Source organism: Pongo pygmaeus, chromosome 14, assembly GCF_028885625.2.
Source record: "Pongo pygmaeus isolate AG05252 chromosome 14, NHGRI_mPonPyg2-v2.0_pri, whole genome shotgun sequence".
NCBI classification, from domain to species: domain Eukaryota; kingdom Metazoa; phylum Chordata; class Mammalia; order Primates; family Hominidae; genus Pongo; species Pongo pygmaeus.
Window position 1 is genome coordinate 83,902,012 of NC_072387.2, and position 18,829 is coordinate 83,920,840.

At 34.5% G+C, this 18,829-nt stretch overlaps 1 long non-coding RNA gene across 1 annotated transcript; it reads left to right on the plus strand.

Annotated features, from left to right (window-relative positions):
* Positions 1 to 11,959: 11,959 nt before the first annotated feature.
* LOC129011954 (uncharacterized) lies at positions 11,960 to 16,224 on the plus strand. The gene is made up of 3 exons (XR_008493477.2): positions 11,960 to 12,020; positions 13,719 to 13,866; positions 14,330 to 16,224. It is a non-coding gene; the product is annotated as an uncharacterized LOC129011954 (long non-coding RNA).
* Positions 16,225 to 18,829: the final 2,605 nt, after the last annotated feature.

The following is an 18,829-nucleotide window of genomic DNA, read 5'->3' on the forward strand; positions in this document are numbered from 1 at the left end:
GTGCACTTGAAATTCACCCAAGTATATATGTTTCCACCAAGTTTTTAAAAATATATTTTTTTCCAGTAATTTGAGATGTTGCCTTTATTGTGTACTAAATTCATATATAAAAGGGCCTAATTCTAAATTTTCTCTTCTGTTCCTCTGGCTATCTTCGCTAATACCGTACTTTAAAAACTACAGACTTAGTAATATGTTTTACTATATTGTAGGATTTAGTACCACTCCTCACACTTCTTTTTCGCTGTATTTCTATTTTTCCTTGCATCTTCTATAATTCCTGCTTTATTAAAGCTTGTTGTGGCATTGGATGTATATGTATTAATAGAAATTATTTGAATTGTAGTCTTTGACATCCAATGGTAACCTTTGTTTCTTTCAGTGCATTTGTTTTGTTCTAAATTCTGTTTTCTCAGATATCAAGATTGTAACCCTGCTGTCTTTTACCCTCATTTGTCCAGTAAGTGTTCATCAATCCTTAAAATAAAAATAAAAACGTTCTTCTGAATCACTTTCTTTAAGTTTTGTGTTATTTTTTGTCAGCCATTTTATAAATTTGCTTTTACTTAAACTATATATATATAAATATATATAATAAATACATATAAGATATGTATATATCTTATAAATAAAGGAAAATTTCAGATTATGTACGTGTTTATATAGTTCATCTATTTAATCATACTTTTAATGTTACTTTAATATTTGTACAAATTTTTATATGAATAGTTTGTCATCAAATGGTCTTTTTTTCTCATTCTGTCTTTTAAATAGACATTTTAGTATTTACGAAAGTCTATATTTTTATTCTATTGGGTAATTTTATATCAGTATTATTATATTAGAGTCCTATTTCTCTCTTCAATGCCCTTTTCCTTTTTTGGTTATTGCATATTGGTTTCCTATGACAAGCAATATTGATATTAGCTATTAATTTTATCTTTTCCTTTCCCTAACTGTCTTAAGACATATGATTTAAAATAATACCCACTTATGTCTAGTAATCTTTTTATACTTTTTATTTGCTTTCTCCCATCATTTTTGATAATTGTCCTATACCTACATTGTCAGAGTATACAGCTACTATATATTATACTGTCTCCTTTAGGACCATTATTAATCTAAGTTTTACATGTAAACATTTTTAATGCTTATCAAAAGTCCTTAAGTTGGTGGTTCTCCTGCAGTTTTGGTTGTTGGAAGATAATTTCCTAGTAGCTTTCTACATAGAGGTTTATGGGAACATGAATGATATTTACAACCATATTTCTGTGGCCTCTATATCTAACAGTTAGTTTGGCTGGATGTAAAATATATCCCCAATTTTAATTTCTTTTCCAATGTAGCTAAATGTATTTCATACTATGGTGATTTGGCATGAAGTATTACTATTGAGAAATATGCTCAAAATCTGTTTTTGTTTCCTTCATAAGCGGCTTGATATGTTTTGGAAATCTCCCTTTTTATTTCTTTTTCTTCCTTTAATTTATTTTATTTTATTTTATTCTGTAGGATCAGTAATTTTATTAGAATATGCCTAGAAATTGTCATTTTTGAGTTGACTTTTCCTAGCTAAGTAGTGTCATTTTAGCATATAGTTTCAGCTGTATTTTATTTCAAGGAAGATTTAGAATTTTCATTTTTAATCTTGTTTACATTTCATTGTTTTGATTTTCCTCTTTGGGGACTCCTATTGTGCACATATTTTAACTTTTTTTTTTCTGGAATCCTTTAATCTTTCTCTTTCTTTTTTATTTTTAAATATTTCTTCTTTTTTCTTTCTATTTCTCTGTCTATTGTATCTATTGTGTTTCTTTGTTCTATGTTCCTTCTAGTTTAGACTTCATTTCTTAATATTTGTTTTCTAATATTTTGCTGAGTTCTACGATCTCATTTCTGACTTTTTCTTTTTTTTTTTTTGAGACGGAGTCTCGCTCTGTCATCCAGGCTGGAGTGCAGTGGCGCAGTCTCGGCTCACTACAAGCTCCACCGCCCAGGTTCACGCCATTCTCCTGCCTCAGCCTCCCGAGTAGCAGGGACTACAGGCGCCCGCCACCATGCCACCACGCCCGGCTAATTTTTTTTTTTTTTTTTTTGTATTTTTAGTAGAGACAGGGTTTCACCTTGTTAGCCAAGATGGTCTTGATTTCCTGACCTTGTGATCTGCCGGCCTCGGCCTCCGAAAGTGCTAGGATTACAGGCATGAGCCACTACACCCTTAACATTTCTGAGTTTTTCTAATTCAAAGTTATTTTGTTCTTTGTGACATTTTATCTTTTATCCATGACCTCGAAATGCAAGCGTGTTTTATTAACAGTAATCAGTTTGAATAAATCTACAAGACCTAACTGATTAATATATTGGTAAGGAAACTTCTATAGTCTGTAGGAATATAATTTATCTTTTCATTGTCTTATTTTTTATAGTAACTTTATATGGGATTTGTTTATAATTCTTTCACTAAATTTCCAGGAAATTGCTTTTCTAATACTTTTAGAGGTAAGAGACATGTCAGTATTGCTTTTAAAAAAAAAGTTTTATAATACTCTTTAGTGAATTTCATGAAGTGTTCAAAAGCATGGCCTCTTTACTTTTTGAGATTTCCTGGCTATGTTCCTTTCCCATATGTTTATTCTGACCATTTCAATTTATTTGCCCCTATGATCCCTGTTTTGATCAATTTGGATTCTACTCCCAAAAGAATCATCTGATTGGGGAATTTTCCTGGAGGGAGATTTGGCTGATTATTTTGAGAGTTATTCATAGAGCAGAATACTCCAAATTTCAGAAAGTCTGGTACACACTGTACTCAATCACAAATTGGATCCTTCAAAAACTCCTGCAAGTTTCCGCTGCTATTCTTAAATTAGCTTGTCACACTTTGCAGAGTAGCTATGGCAATTTTGAGTTTCCTGTCGGCGATTTTGAGTTTCCTGTCGGCAATTTTGAGTTTCCTGTCAGGGTCTATCAGACGTTCTGTTGCTTCTCTTCATTTCTTCCTGCATATATGCATATACAAGACAGGTCTTTTAGCTGATTTGTCACCATGCACTTTTATTTGGGGGGTGTCATAGTGATGTTATATTACCTAGTTTTGATGTAGTTGGTGAGTGTGATGTTGTTTTATTAAAATTATTTTTTAAAATTCTGTCTGTTTTTATAGGGGGTAGGGACTTGCAGAGATTAAAAACCATGATATGACTGTATTCTCAGAATTCCCCAAGTAACTTTTTCAGCCCCATGTGTTGTTAAATTTTCAGAATCCCAGTCAACATAAATTTCTTGTCTCAAGCAGAAAGAATTTCCTTAATCAGAGCAAACTTGATGGATTAAACCCACATACATCTCTCTCATGTGAGCCAATTATATTAACATTTTTACATGTCCTACCCATTTTCCTTAATGCTACATCCTTGATTAGTATGTAATCTGTTTACAATAACTCACTAGAAACATGTTTACAAATATTTTTCCATCTAATAACTCTAGTCCACCAGCTTTCCAGCCTGTAATATCTGTATCCTTTCTGCATGTTACCAGGTTACTGGCCTGAAGTCCCATACTGTGGCTCCTCCTAGATGCAATCCCACTCTTGGTATTAAGTCAGTTTTTGTTAAAAAGAAATTTCAGTGTTGCAGCATTAGGGAAAGTGTGTAGGAAATTTTGAGATCCATCCATATATGAGAGGAAGATCAACTATATTTGAAAACTAGTTCCAACATTAACAAGCCCTGTGATTAAGTAACAATAAAGATAATATAACAACTCATAGTTGTTATATTATACAACTATGACAAGCATATTATCTAACATATATAAAGTCATTAGTATGAAGTCTTACATTATTCCATGAGACACAATTAATACAAATGATAATAATTACTATGTGACATATGACATCTGAAGATTCAGACTGTGTCGGTAGGAGTATTTTATGAGGGCTATTCAATTGTTAATTAATTTTAAGTATGCTATCTCTGATGATCTGTTTATTCACTAACATACAAACTTCATCCATATTTTGTAATCTCATAAAGATTACTTAAACACTCCCACATTATTTGCTCTTCAGATTTGGGCTATGTTCTTTGCCAAAAGAACTATTGTCATATATTGACCTTTTCTGCTAACTGACATGTTTACATAGTAATATTATTAACAGGAATATCTCTGCAAACAAATGGCAATGATCTTATGTTAACGGCCAGATGAATGCTTTCTGAATACAGAAAAATTTAGGGGTTTTCAAAGGCAATTGAAACATAAGTATTTTGGCCAAATGATATTTAGTTATGTGGGGTTATGTAAAAATAAAGAATATGATGACTGTACTTTTTCTAAAACTCATAGAGAAGCTTTTCTGTTTCTTCTGCAAACTGAAATTAAAAAATCAAGAATTAATGCTAAGTAATTAATATGTACTCAGATTTGGGCTAAAATATACATTTTCCAAACAACCAATTAAAATATTCCACAATCATTTAGTTGTTTTTGAAATATGTTGTTATTTATTGACCAGCAAATCATATTTCTATATCATAGCTCAAAATGTAAGTTAATTAGAAGCTTTAGCAATAATTCAATGTTTTGTGTACATTTTTAATGTGAAAAATTGCTAGAGCAAACAAATCATCTCTATAGTAAGCTACAAGCATAATAGATTAGATATATATACACTGAGGAGACCTGTTGTGCTGTTGACAGAATTTGTGAAATGGCCAAACAGTAAAATTCTCTGGTTGTTCTCCCCATACTTTTGCTCAGGAAAAGTCAAAGAATCCATGTTTTAGGGAATTGGGAGATATAATTTCAGCTTATAACTGCTATAAGAACAGCAGTTATTCTTTCTGTCAAAATCTGGGAAGATATAAAATCCCCTCACTGCTAATGCGCAAGACAGACTGTAGAGATGACTAACTATACTGAGAGCCAAGAGAACAGGATGAAAAAGTGTATTCAAGACAGAGTGAGCAAGGACTCAGCAGAGTTTCACAAATAATTAAAAGAACCTCTTTCCAGAAGTAATGAAAATAGGAAGAACCAATGTTTTCTAGTGTCGATTACGGGCAGACATTGCACTTGACATTCATTAATTCATTTAATTATCACACAAGACACCTCAAAGTTGGTATTATTCTTGTCATTTACTGAAAAGAAAACTAAGAGGTCAGAATTTAGTGACTTGTTTTCTTAATTTGTTTATTTTGCTATAACAGAGTACCTGTACCTGGTTTGTAATGAACAAAAATTTATTTGGCTCACGGTCTGGAGACTGGGAAGTCTAAAATTGAGGGGCTGCATCTGGTGAGGGGTGTCTTGCTGTGCCATCCCATGGTGGAAGAGCAAAGAGAGGGTGAGAAAGCGTTAAGAGATTGAATTTGCAGACCCAGGCCCTTTTAAAATTGGCATTAATCCATTCATGAAGGTAGAGCCCTCATGACCTAAACACCTTCTGTTAAGCTCTACCTCCCAACACTGATACATTGGGGATTAAGTTTCCAACACATGCTTTTTGGAGGACACATTCAAACGACAGCACTTGCAGCAGAGCTGGTATTTGAACCCAGGTCTTTCTATATTGGGTACAAATATAAAAAGTGATGTGACACCAATTCAATTACTATTGAACATTCTTGGAAAGAAGTACATTTTGTCTGAACCATACCAGGGTGCCAAATGATCATTTTCACTTGCAAATTGAGTTTTTGTTTAATCTAGAGACCTTTTGATAAATACTGTAATTTTTAATAAAACAATATTTCAACAAAGTTTCAAGACCATTAACTAGGCCACAAAAATTCATTTGCCCCAAAACACAAATTAAACAGATCATATTCAATAATCATAGTAAAATTATTAATAACAAATTGACAAAAGAAAAAATATATAGAAATTTAAATGCTCCTAAATAATACTGTATCAAAGAAAAATCTAAAACAATGTTAGATTTTATAGAATATAAAGAAAATAATACCACTATCCATTAACTGTCCATTTTATTCCTTAATGCTCCTTAAACAAGTATCAGGAGAAAGACATATTAATTGAGCCAAAAATTAGGGAAGTTTAAAAAAACAGAAGTTAGTAAAGATAATAGTGTAAGTCAATAAATCAAAATACAGAGTAGTAGAAAAAATAATAAATTAAATTCCAATAGTATGAAAGAACTGCAGACAGAATTCTGAAAAATATAATTCAGGAGTACTAGAACTCACCCAGATACACAAAATAAGGAATAATAGGGTAAAATAACAAGACAAAATTTGTAAAAAAGCTTTGTCACTATTTTAAAATATCAGTGAAATGTTTATTTTCTTTATTGAAAAGTAAAAATTCTAATTAAAAAAACTTGAAAGACAATTTAAAATTTATTAAGTAAATACTCAGACACTTTAATGGATAGTTATTTCAAACTCTCAAGGAATAGTTTTCTTCCATGTATTCTGTCCTTAAGTTAATGGATGTAGAATAAGTAAATGTACAATTTAAAATTAATATTAAAAATCAATAAAGCATAATTAGCTAATTTATTTTATGTAGTAAATACAATTCTGATACCAAAGTATGATGTGTCTGATCACCTCCCCCACCCCACAAAATTATACACCAATTCCTAATATAAATATAGAATTCATGCCAGGCACAGTAGCTCATGCCTGTAATCCCAGAGCTTTGGGAGGCCAAGGTAGGAGGATGACTTGAAGCCAGAAGTTCGAGACTAGCCTGGGCCACATAGTGGGACACTCTCACATCTCTACAAAAAACGTTTTTGAAAAAAAGAACTAACCAGTCACAGCAGTATGTGCCTACAGTCTCTGCTACCTTGGAGGCTGAGATAGGAGGATAACTTGAGCCCAAGTGTCCAAGGCTGCAGTGAGCTATGACTGGGCAAAGACACTCCAGCCTGGGCAACAGAATGAAACCTTGTCTCCAAAAATTAAAAAAAAAAAAAAATATATATATATAGATGTAGGTTTTCTATTAAAAATGATTACTTCATTGTATATTTATAGGTCTTCTATTCAAAAGTATTACTTCATTTTATATATAATATATAATAGAAGGTATTATATATTATATATCTAAAATATATGTAAATAAAATATATATAATGAAGTAATAGTTAATAGTTATGACTATAATATAAATATAATATAAACATATTTATTTATATTTATTTAATATATAGTTTTATTTATAGTTTATGTATAGTTATATTTAATATATAAGTATATTTATAGTTTGTATATAGTTATATTATAACTGTAATATAAATAAATATAATATAAATATAATGTAAGTTTTCTACAGAAAACCTACAAACTAAATTCTACACAGAATTCTATACAAAAGCATTCTCCAAATAGGGAGAGGAAAGGCACTTACCCTTATCAGATACTAGAATATTGCCATGGTTTAAATGTTTGTCCCCTCTAAAATTTAATCACCAGTGTGGCAGTATTGAGAGGTGGGGACTTTAAGAGGTGTTTGGCTTATGAGGGCTCTGTTCTCATAAATGAATTAATCTATTCATAGGAGTGTAAGGATGGCTTATTTTGGAAAATCTATTATGTTACAAGGGGTGATAGGCAATGTCTTACCAGAGACAGCATAGTGGGAGCCATCAGCCCTGGCTATAATTACAAAAGGACACACTGTTGCAGAGCATTTTAAAACAACAATAAAATTAATAAAAGTCCTTCTGCTTTTTATTATAATCAGGTACTTTCAATTCTATATAATGTCAGAGATAAAACACTCCTCCTAGACAAAACATGTTTGTTGCTCTAAATTCTGAACAATGGCCTATACCCAGGCCAGACAGCTCCCACTGCCTGCCCTTGATACACCACTGCTCATGAGTAAAATTCAACCAAAGCAAACCAAAACACATGTGAATATGAATTAAAGGCCACAGGCCTTTAATAAAATTTAACATCTCTTGCTGACTGTTTTTTTGGTAAAACTAGATATGGCAAGATAACTCAATATGATAAACATTGCAATCTTGAATTTTTATCATAATTGAAAGTTTTAGAAGTATTTCATTAAAATAATTAATAAAGCAATGATCCTTATTAATAGACTTATTATTTTTACATTCTTAAAATTCTGAAAAATACAATGAAATATGAAGTAGAAATTAGTTGTGTAGTGATAGGAAATAGACAAATTGTTGTTAATAGATTATATAATTATTAAACCCAGAAAAATGATGGAAAAAATCACTTTAAGTTATTAAGCATTTAATACATGCACTGAACAAGTGAAAAAAATGCTTTGTTTTCCTATGTCTTATAAATTTTGATCTCTAAACTGAGGAAGAAACAAAAGATCAAATCACAACAGAAATAAAATTCTTAGGTATTTCTACAACATAAAGTACATGATAATTATATGAAGGAAAGATAATATTTTCTAGAAAATTATGACAAATAATTTTAAAATGTAGACATGCCAGACTAGTAGATATAAAGATGGAATATCTGAAATATTTTTATTATTTTAATTTAATGCACACATTTAAAGATAACCAAATAAAAGTTCCAGTAGAACTTCTTTAACTTGACTGAAATCTTACATTTCCTGGAGTAAGAATAAACAAATCAGTAAAATTAAAAAAATAATAATTTCATAAAGGGAGAGGGAGGGTGCTTGTCCTATCAGATATTAGAATATTGTCATGGTTTGAATGTTTGTCCCCTCCAAAACTTAATCATGAATGTGGCAGTGTTGAGAGGTAGGGACTTTAAGAGGGGATTGGGTCATGAGGGCTTTGTTCTCATGAATTAATTAATCTATTCCTAGGTAGATTAATAAACCAGTGGGCTAATGGATTAATAAGTTATCGTGGTAAGGGGACTGGTGGCTTTATGAGAGGAAGTAAGACCTGAGCTAGCACACTCAGCCCCCTCACCATGGATAACTTCTTCTGCCTTGGGAATCTGCAGCGTCTTCCCCAGCAAGAAGGCCCTCACCAAATGCAGCCCCTCCCGCTTTACTCCTCAGCCTCTATAACTGTAAGAAAGAAACTTCTTTTCTTTATGAATTTCAAAGTTGCAGGTATTCTGTTATAAGCAACAGAAAATGAACTAAGAAATGCATATTATATAACCTGAATAAATAAAAGAGTATGATATTAATGTAAGAATTAATTGACAATAAAAATCAATAGACACACATGACATGGACTAACACTAATACTTGAGAACTCAGAATGTGGATGAGCTTGGAGGACACTGTTAAGCAAAACAACTTAGGCACATAAAGACAAATACCATGTATTCTCATTCACATGTGGAAGCTAAAAAATGTGATCTCATACCAGTAGAGAGTATAGTAGTGGTTACTAGAGGAAGGGAAGGATGTGGGAACTATGTAGTAAGAGGTTGGTTAACCAGTACAAAAGTACAGCTAGACAGGAAGAATAGTTAAGTGCTCTATCACACAATAGGCTGACTACGGTTAACAACTTATTATATATTTTCAAATAGCTGGAAGAGTGGATTATAAATTTTCCCAACACAAAGAAACGATAAATGTTTGAAATGATGGATGTGATAATCACCCTGATGTAATCACTATACCTTGTAAACAGGTACCAAAATCTCACACCTTACCCCATAAATATGTTCAATTTATGCGTCAATTAAAAATAATAATAAGACCAGGCACAGTGGCCCACGCCTGTAATCCCAGTGCTTAGAGTGGCTAAGGCAGGAGGATCATGTGAGCTCAGGAGTTGGAGGCTGCAGTGAGCTATGATCTTTCCTTCTCATTGTACTCCAGCCTGGGGGACAGAGTGAGAACCTGTCTAAAAACAGAAACAAAAACAAAAAAAGATAACTAAAAAAGATAACTGGGTAGGAAAGTGGAAAGTAAATGCAATTGGATAGGCTACTGGGGAATTTAATTTCTTGCACTGGACAGTAAGTATCCACAAATACTTGTTTATTTATTCCTTGTAACCCTAACTGTGTCTGAAGTATTTATTTTATTGTTATTTTTCTACTCCTGTGACAGATAATGAAATGTTTTATTTTTAAAAGGACCAGTGAGTAAAGGGGGATATTTAACAAATTGGGAAAATTTGTCTTTTGGAAGAAAACACAAATTAGAGTTTTTTTGCATAGAGATTTCTAGATATTACCAATATTTCCAATATTCCTTCTTTCTGTGGACATACTATGTTTTGCAGAGCTACATTTATCTTTCTGATCAATGGGCTCTGATAAATTAATTAGGAGCCAGTGAATGATTTTCCATGCTCTTTCCTCTGTTGCAGACACCTGTGTCTAGAAAGATGGAACTCCAAGTTTTGCAGTGGGAACTCATTTGGTAAGACTGTCCCCTCTGATAATGTGTGAGGCAGAATGTGTACCCAATGAATGTGTGTCTCTAGTGTGAGAGCTCGCAAAGCAGATATTTATCTGTGCTGGTCGCTATGGGCTGTATTTGATAAGGAATTCTAAGAAAAACAGTTCTGAAAAGTATTATCTGTTTGCCAGCAAGAATGAAAGGAAATAGTTCAGATGTTTGGGGTCTTGAATGAGTTAAACCAGTAATTGCTTTCAATCCTAAATAGTAAAAGAGAAAATGTTAAAAGACGTTAAAATTGAGCTGGTTCAAAAATGAACAAACAAACAACAACAACAAAAATAAATAATAGATTTAAACTGAACTTTTACTTATAAAAAGGAATTAATGAGATAAAAATTCCTTAGGGTAAAGATCAAACTAAGGGCCTGAGGCCCAGTAATCTTTTCAATTGGAAAAATAGCTCAGGTAAAAGAGCTTAAGGGTTCCACTCTCTCATCAAATCTAGATAGACTCAAGAAAACTACCAGGTCTTCAAGCAGGGAGAGGTACAGGCACGAGAGTGTAAAGAAATACGGGTGAAGTTAAGATGTGTGTTAGGTAAAGAATCATAGCTGTAATTATTGGCACATGAAATTAATTGGAATCCAACAGCTTAGAAAAACCAACAAAGTTTTAACAGAGTTGTATTGCTTAAGAAACTGTGAGCCTGCACTAAAAGTGTTTGAGACTCTAAAACAAGGGTGTCCAATCTTTTGGCTTCCCTGGGCCACACTGGAAGAAGAAGAATTGTCTAACTAACTAATGAGCTGATGAGCAAAACCAAAAACCAAAAAACAAACAAAAACTAAAAAACAAACAAACAAACAAAAAACACCTCATAATGTTTTAAGAAAGTTTACAAATTTGTGTTAGGCTGCATTCAAAGCTGCCCTGAGCGGCAAGCTAAAACACCTCTCAGGCCCTGGGTACGAAGCAGGCTAAGAAAACTTCATATTCTCTAGAATTCATTTTATATGAGCCCAAGAAGGGAAAAAGGAAAGGAAAACTATCTCCCTGAGGGTGGAGACAGAAGACACAGAGAACAAGAACCAAGTTGAATCCTCCAGGAGAGCAGAGTCCGGGCCTCATGAGGGTAGGGGGCTCAAAAAAACGTCTGCCTGGAAGGAATTCAGAATTTTTCAGCAACAGGGACTCCTGTTTCCTTTTTCAATTACGAGATGTGTAAGTGCCAGATAACTTGTCATTTTAGTTGCTAGGATTCCAAAGCTATGGGAGCTACCTATAGACTCGACATAGAGAGTACAGTATGCAGTAGGCCCTTTGTATCCAAGGATTCAACCAACTGTGGATGGAAAATATTTTTTTTAAACCCAATAAAAACAATATAACAATAAAAACTAATGTAAATAAAACAATATAGTATTAACTATTTACATAGTATTTACATTGTATTAGGTGTTGTAAGTAATATAAAGAGGATTTAAAGTATATGGAAGGATATGTATAAGTTATGTACAAATACTGTACCATTTTATATCAGTGATTTGAGCACCTGTGGATTTGATATCTATGGGGGTCCTGGAACCAAGCCCCCATGGATACGGAGGGACAATTTTATCACTCAGAGATTCTGGATTCTGGACTTTGAACTCAATGCCATGACTGAGGAAGACCATGGGGTTTTCTCTCTTAGAGGGGAGGTGAGTATAATTGTCATACATATCTATACCAGAGGGAGACTGCACTGAATATTTGGAGAAACAAAAGGGTAAATTGTGGCAGATACTACCAGTCCTTAGCAATATTTCCAGTTCTCCTTTTTCACTCCTCTAGTCAGTAGGCCGGGGCTAGATGACTGGTCCCGTAGCCCGGCTGTGCCTATCAGGAGGCAATGCATGATATCCCAGCCCAAAGTACATGAGAGCTGATGGACCCATTTCCCACATTCTCCTCTTCCACAGTGAACCCAGAGCTTTGAGTTGAGATGGGGGTGCCATAAGATTGAAGTACTCTGAAAAACAGAGCTTAAAGGCTTTTAACAGGTAAAAGTGTAGTCCAAATTCTTCATTTGTTTTTGTTGTTGTTGTTGTTATGGAGGGCATCTATCCAAAAGCTTTCAGGACACACATGGACTTTACATGAGCAAGGAAAAAAATGTGTGTTTAGATACTGAGATGTTAATGTTTTTGATAATATAGCCTGATATCATAGATACATTTATCTTAGACCATTCTATGCTAAATACATACATTCACACAGACAAACATATGTGCATACATATCTAATGGATTAGTTAAAAGAAAATACATTTCAACTTTTAAACCAAGAAAATGTAAGTAAATATTTAACTTATCTCAAGTGAAGACTTTACACATAATGTCGTGAAAACAACACAAGTGAAAAAGTAGATCTGACTACTTGCAAATAACACTTTTGAATATCAGAAATATCAACAACTAAATGAAAATTAATGACATGCTGGGGGAAAACATTTTTGCAATAGAGGGTTTATGTCCTAATATATAAGAGGCTCTTAAAAATGAGTATCTTAAAATATCAGCATCACACACACACACACACACACAAAGACAAAGAATATAAACATAATTCTTCCAATTTATAAAAACAGAAATACAGACAGATATCTTCCAAAGCTATCAGAATTTGAACGAGTGATGAGGAGCACGTTTGCTTTCCTGCCCAATTAACAGTCATAGAAGATCACCTGAACTGCCCCTGGGGTGTGGATATGCACCCTGAAAATATTTGGCATACCAGAGCATACTTGGATGTGTATATACATATTTGTGAGAAATGTGAAAATAAATTGTTTTATATTTTAATATTTTTCCTTATGTCTAACTTTCTTTAAGCACCAATAATTTTTAAAAATATAAAAATATTATAAATATTTGTGTGAGGCAAGAGGAATATTGTTGGGTCTTCTAGTTACAAACCATAGGATCCTAGAGATAACAATGAACGTTCCCAAAAGCTCCCATTTAGGAAGTTTTTGGTTGATGGCATGACCCTTGAAGGGATCTGACTTCCTGAGAGAGTGACTCATAAATAATTACTCCTTTTTATGATACAAATATTTTCGAAGAACAGCTAAAGTCTTCATTAAAAAAGCATTATGCTCCTATGAGATTTCCCCATGCCTAAGATTAATATCACAGTTGAGGAGACCTGAGTATTTTTTTTTTACCTTACAATTGTACATGAATAATTATTTTGTGCAGTGCCATAGGTTAAACGCATATCATGAAATTCACTTTTCTCCCGATTGCCATTTCTGTCACTTAATTCAATGAAAGTCCACAAAAATACAGTATGACTCAGAATATTGGAGCTGTGGCTAAGCAAGAAAAGTTCATTCAAAATTGATTTTCTTTCAGGAATCCTTGATATTCTTCATTCCAATTGTTCACCTCTACTGTAGGGCTCAGTAAACACTTAAGGAAGTTGCCGTGCACTGCAGCCTGCCGGAGACATGAAGGAATGTACGGGAGGATAATTGCAACATCATCAACCCAATTCTCCAAGGTAGCTGGCCAATAATGCTGTTCTAATTGAATAACTTATCCACAGCTATTTCCCCTGGGAAAGCCGAAGGCTCAGCTTCGGCAAAGAGGCAGATGGTGCCGCATATACAATGAAACCTGTAATTTTCTCTTGCCATTGGACATGTTAACAGTGGGCTGTTTCTGCTTATTCCTTAGTATTTTATTTTAATAGTCCCTTCCCAAATTATAATGTACAATGAAGCAGCCAAAGACGGATTCAGTGATACATATCATATTTAATTTATCTTACCTCTAGCTCACTGAACAACTCACTTGGTAGTCAGCAGCAGTATATGTCAGGGACAGGTGCAAGCTGAAAAGAAAGCAACAGAAAAGGACCCAATTAAAACCAAAAGGGGAGATGAGTCTTCAGGGTGGCATGGCATTCACTAGCAGCGAAGTGTGCAATATCAAACACATTCTAATTCTGATTTTTTTACCAGTAATTTGCCATGGGACAGGCACACCCTATGTGTTTGGGAAGACAATGGGAAGGTTCTGTTTTCTGCTCCAAGACTGATTCAACCAGTTGGATCTGGAAGGGGATAAAGGGCTGTGCGGCTGCTTGATTTTCATTGTCTAGTGGCAGCCAAAATTGGAAAAGAGAGAAGTGCAGACTTTAAAGGCAAGCAGCGACAGCTCATCAGCAGTCTAACAACACGACAGATGACAGGCCCAGAGGCACACCCAGGGCCGCCAGCCCATCAGCCTGTGCAGGATGTCAAAGAGCAGCTGCAGCAAAGGAAGAAGATCATCCAGACTTAAATGTTTAGGCTTTGCTAAGACCATAGAGCCTTTGTGCTTTGGAAACAGTCTTCCATACCAAGGCCCCTTCCTAGAAAACAGTGGAAAGAAACAAAGGCGGAATGGACACAAGAGAAAGGAGACCATGCTAATATTCTTGTGCAATGCTTCCTGGGAAGAAATTGTGTCATAAAGGATGTTCCATTCTGCAAAGCTATGTCTCTCTCTGTGGTTTGCCTCAGAGGAGGGGCCTTTCATAGCTGTAGTGAGTAAGGGGGCCCTTGCTGATGTTCATCAGATATGCCAAGGCACAGGAAGAAAGCATTGAGGTCATAGGGCAGCTCAGGTCCACCTGTGGTGATTGAAAACAGGTGATGAGATTGGGTTGATTTTATTTTGGAAAAGTAAATTAGTGCTGCACCACTTGGACATGGCTAATTCATGAAGCCTCTGGTTTGTATTAGACACCCAACATGCCTTTCAGAAAGAAATGACACAACAATTAATGTGTCAAATAATAATGTGCCACTCGGAGAAAGATAATTGTACCCAGCGTCAGGTAGTTATTAGGTCGAACGAATGCTCATCCTTTCAAAGGCAACAGCATCTATTCACTCTGGCATCCTACTGTAAGTACAGTATTGTGTTCATAATCACACAGACTGAAGCCAGGAACACTGGGTTTTATCTGATTTTTCTCCATTTGGAATTGTACTCCGATGATTCCCTAAACAGCAAACTCAGTCATGTGAAACACAAATGAGTGTGATGAAAGACAGATTGTTATACTGGAAGAGAGGTTTTCTGTGCTTTTCACATAACATAGAGCATGAGGACTGTTCCCAAGAAGGTTTAAGCATATGTAACAAAAACTACCAGACCTGAGTTTGCTCATGTGTAAATGATAGTCTTTCCTTCTGGTGATTTAATGCATGAGGACATCAATCAGTCACATCATGGCCTCAGAAGTCCTTGTTCAATTTCTGGTGCCATAACTTACTTGATGTGGGATTTGGATAAGTCATTTAACTTCACTGCAATTCTGTTTCCCTCATTTGAAAAATAGAAATAGAAGAGCCTGATGTTTATTTAGATCCACATCTGTTGGGAGGTCAAAGAAGAAAGAATATGAAAAGATGTTTGTAAATATAAAGAATCATGTAAATATAAGACATTGTTTTATTAATGCTCCAGATCAATTAACGTTCAGTGAATGATAAAATGTGATATCTTTGCAACAGAGACAATTTTACTTAAGAAAAACTAGGCAATGGCTTCTGTCCTTACAAATGAAAAACTTCATAATAAATGGGGGCTCTCAAGACCACCTGGCCAAAACTGAACTAAATACTCACTTCATTCAACCAAGAATGAGGAACTGAAATACATGATTATTACATATGCATATGCTTCTGTTTCATCTACTCGGGCATGCTTGTGATGAGATATGAAAAACTAGCCATCTTTGGAAGGAGAGAAATATTGTATTTGGGGGTATTTCCTCTGTACAGACAATTGGCCTGGTTATTGTCTAAAGGTATTTAAAATTAATAAAATGCAATTTTATGCTACATAAAACATTCAAAGCAACGATATTTCAAGGTATAGCTTCTATACCTTGTCCTCCCATGAAGATGCATTCTCAACTGATATCTTGACTATATGGACAACAAATCCATAAAAGAAAAATTTATAGTGTGGTGTTTGACCTTGAGTAGCTTATGATAGACATTCATACCTGTAAAGAGATCTCGTTAGGGGAAACAAACTAATATATAACAAACAGATAATTGAAGTAAGCAGTACTGAGACAGAGAAGAGTTGGTGACTTAGCCTGTTGAAGATAGACACTTTGCTAATTAGGATTAAAGAATATAGGCATGTCTGCTCTAATATCATATAAATATTGCCAAAAAAACTCTTGTATTCTGCAAAAGAATATCTAAAAACAAACAGAGCTGACAGGCAAAATAAGATTGGCAGTGTGAGCACCACTTGAAATCTTTTTATAATTCTATCTTGAAAGTATTATTCCATTATATCCATCTTTAGACAATTAATTGAAGTAAATCACTAAGTCCACTCCACTTCAAGAAGAAAGGGATTAAGAGAGAATTTTGGGGCTATCTTTGAAGCCATCACAGGCTATCTCTTAGAGGTAAAGGAGTGTTTAAGGAGGAGAAGACAACATAAATGGACAGGCCCAAGAGTTGGTTCTTGGGATCATTAGATAATGGCAGCCACAGAGTGAGGCAGTGGCAATAATAATGAACAATCCAGCATAAGCCCTGTCCTCTCTTCCTGGAGGACAGAGAGAGGTGTTGGCAGTGGCCTTAGGTTTTAAGTGTGAAAATAAGTAATTCAAAATCTAAGCTGTTGGAATTATAAATTATTTTGAGCCTTAAAGGAATGTGATTACAAGGCCTGAGTTACATGGCAGGCAGCTGCAACCTAAGCAACTGTAATCTGTGTTCCTCTGATTATAGATGAGCCTTCTTCCTTACCTACGTTGTTTTGTAAAATGCTGTAAATGACTAAAGGGCAGCAGGGAAGCCTCCTTCCCTCTTCACCATTGATCTTCATTATAGATTAACTTCCCTCTTACCTTTCTCACACAAAGACCTCATGGCTATCACATTGTCTTAAGATGAAATGTTAAATACACTTTTACAGTGGAAAGAACATGAAAGCCAACCCTATGGAAAAGAAAACAACCTAATTAAATTGTTGTAACTCATAAACCAGCCTTGTATATAAAATGTTATAATCTTACTAAACTTCTTTGTTTTCTGCCTATATAAGCAAGAACTTAACTTTTGTCTTTGGGGCACTGACCTCATTTATCTGAAGTCTGTGTCTCCTGGATGGCAATTCCCAGGTTTTCACTCAAATAAACTTTAAAACTGGATTCTAATCCTTTTGATTATTTCAGGTTGATAGAAGCAACTTGGGAGATGCGGTGGCAGGTCAGAGTCTCTTGAATTGTTTGGTAATTCCCGGCATAATTCTAAGGTATAAGCCAGCTGCTCTTTTGTCAAGTTATTCCCTAGAAAATGATCATTTTATTAAATATATGTACCATTTTAAAATAGCAAATAATGATATGAAGGATGATTTTCTTAGGCCTGATCATCTCTTTCAGGCTTTGTGGTACTCCTGCTTGCCATGAAAAACTATTCTAGAGAGTTATCCACTGTCCTGAGGTTCCCTACATCATGTCTTCCTCCCAAGAATCATCCCCTATCCCCTGAGGTTTTCACATTTCCTCCTGCTCCTGGGGAGATCTTTGTAATATTCTGATCTCTTATTTCACCTCCACTGATTTTTATTTCCTCCACAGTACCTCCATACATGTTCATAGGGCCATGTTCATATATATTGTACATGAGTAATTCTTGGGATAATACCAAGTCCAGGGCCCTACCCCAGACAATTAATTCAGAATCTCTGATTATTCTAATGGGCAGCTAGAATTGAGAAACCCTAATCTCCGAAATCTCGATTTTAGGCATCCTATCCCCCAGCCATTACTTTCTACTCATTCTCATTCAAACACCCTCAGCCCCATTTCAATTATTTTTTAACCTTATAATGACCTCTAATCCATTGACACTTTGACAATTCATCTCTCTTCTCTTGTCCTCACCTTTTATGTACTACACTATAGTTCGACACTACATAGCCACTTCTATTCAGGGTTCATAATATCCTGGTCATTCTATTTATTATGCATGCCTCACAAAATTTCAACTTTGGTTAAATTAACTACCCACTTAGTTCATGTTGGCATTCAAGCAGCAGAATATTGCCAAGGAAAATCACACAAGTATGTAGAATGGTCTTATTTCAAATTATTATCAAAAGTTCATATGGACCCTTGACATTGCGAGATGTCTCTCTACACATTCCTAGTTATGTAACTTTCCTGATTCTTCTAGATTATTATGATATACCACCTCTATAGTGGGTTGAATGGTGTCCTCCACAATATGTAAGTCCTAACTCCCAGTCCCTATGAATTTGACCTTTTGGGAAAATAGGGTCTTCTTGCAGGTATAATTAAAGATCTCAGAATGAAATGATCCTGGATTTAGGATGTGCACTATATACAATGACAGGTGACCTTATAAGAGATAGGAAAGGAAAACTGGAAACACAGAGGCCCAGGGAAGACTGCCATGTGAAAACGAAAACAAATT